Source organism: Chiloscyllium punctatum, chromosome 20 (genome assembly GCF_047496795.1).
Source record: "Chiloscyllium punctatum isolate Juve2018m chromosome 20, sChiPun1.3, whole genome shotgun sequence".
Classification (NCBI taxonomy): Eukaryota; Metazoa; Chordata; class Chondrichthyes; order Orectolobiformes; family Hemiscylliidae; genus Chiloscyllium; species Chiloscyllium punctatum.
In genome coordinates this window covers 51866093-51868324 of record NC_092758.1, presented here as the reverse complement: position 1 = coordinate 51868324, position 2232 = coordinate 51866093, and positions in this window count along the sequence as shown.

Below are 2232 nucleotides of genomic sequence, written 5' to 3'. Positions count from 1 at the left end.
AGAGTTAAAGTAATAAAACGAGGTTAAGATTTAGGAAAAACCTTTTCATGCAGCGAGTGTAGAAAGGTTCAATCAAGGCATCCAAATAGTTATTAGATGATTACTTGAATTGGTACAGAGAGTTGTGGAGGGAAGGCAGGTGAATGGCACCAGGTGAGGTGTTCAATTTAGAGAACTGGCATGATGGGCCAAATGGCATCTTTCTGCACCAATAATTTGTGATAACAAGACAAGTGGAAGATTTAGGCAGTTCAAGGTACAACTTTAAATAGTATCATTTTGACTTGATGTTAAGAATGAAAACATTTAAGTATGTACCTAAGAAGTGGCCAAAACCTCACGCTAGTTGATTTCTGTTCCACAGTAGTGTCTGAGATATATAAAGTAGCCCTTCTATCAGAAACAGATCCTAGACAGAAAATGAAATGGAGGAAAGAGCAGACAGTACTGAATAAAAGTGTGAAAGCAGGCAACAAAGAGACATGGTAAAAGAGATAGATAAGGAAGTTCTAAAGGAGCAAGAATACAATGACTGTTTCTGGGAACCATCTTTGCAAAGTGGTTCAGTCGCTGGAATGGAAATTCAATTGATTGTAGAGACAGATCTTAACAGACAAAAGTCTTCTAATTCACCTGGAGAACAAAATAATGTGTTCCCCATCACTCTTTAGTGAGTAAAATTTCAGAAGGCAAAATTATTAACGTCAAGGAATGTGCCCAGAAAGAGTGGAGTTTATGGTCTGATTTCAAGTGAAGTATTATATCCAATGCAGCAGATTATCCATTGTGTTGCAAAGCCTAGGGCTCCCTAAACATAACCAGAGTACGGTCTATTGCGGTTATGTTACTCTAATAGTAATCCAGTTGCCAGGGCACATTTGGAATTTAAATTCTGTTAGCTAAATAAGTTGACAAGTGTGATGCTGGAAAATCACTGCAGGTCAGGTAGCATCCGAGCAGCAGGAGAATTGACATTTCAGGCATAAGCCCTTCATCCGAAATGTTAAGGAAATAAACCTAGTAACTTTTTCATTCTATCAATAACCGTGACCATTATCATTAAACACACCTGGTTTACTGAGGTCCTTTCAGGAGGCAATCTGCTATCCTTACTCCTCTGGCTATTTGAGACTCTAGGCTTTCAGAAAGGTAATTTACTTTTAATTAAATCTTCTGAAATGACCTCAAGCCACACAAATGTATGACACTCCCATCACCAAAACTTTATCAACAACTTCTGAACAGAAACCTGAATGGATCAATCATGTACTGTAGCTATACAAGGTCAAAAAGTTTGGAGATTCTGCAGTGTGTCTGGATGAGTTTAAATGACAAAATAGGAATTTGACAAAATTCAGGACAAAGTAGCCCACTTGATTGGCACCCCATTCACCATTGTAAAAATTCACCCACTCCACTACCAACACACCTTGGCTGCAGTACATGTAGACAATAAAATACACTGCAGCAACGTGGCAAGACTTAAACAGCACATTCCAAATCTGCAATTTCTAACCCTAGCAGCAGGAGGATCATGAAATCAATGGAACCATCCAGTCACATCCCACTGACTTGAAAATGTATACATCTTTGTTGGATCAAATTCTAGGAATGTACAGTAATTTCCATGCATAGACTTCAGCAGTTTAAGGGAGCGATTCACCATCACTGTTATAAGGTCAATTAGAAGTGTGCAATTCTGTTCCTGCCAGCATTATCCACATTCTATCAATTTTTAAACAAATTTGCGGTGCTAATCAGTACTTATCCAGATCCTGAAGTTAAAAATTTAGACAATTGCTACCTTTTTAGGGTTTTCATTGCTTAACTGGACTATTTTCTTTTAGAAAGAAGTCATACAGATACTTATGTGCCAGATGCTTAACTTAAGCAGAAACATTACTGCAACAGTGCAGGAGACCAGAGATCAAAAGTAGTGGGAAGAAGGATTAAGTGGCAGATTTGATAGGCAAATCACTTTTTAACAGAAAGGACTGCTTGACATCTGAAGAAAGGAAAATGGAGGTAGTGAAAGGACTGTGTTTGAGCAAAATGAGGCATAATGGTGAACATGAGAATTAAATTGTTTGGTGCTGTTAAAAGCCATTTGCTTTTATGCCTAGACACCAGTGGTAGAAATCCTGCAACAGTTAGTTAGGACTCATACACCACAGAAATCAGTTGCAAACAATTTCTCCTGACCGTGAATGCAATAAAAACAAACAAGCATGC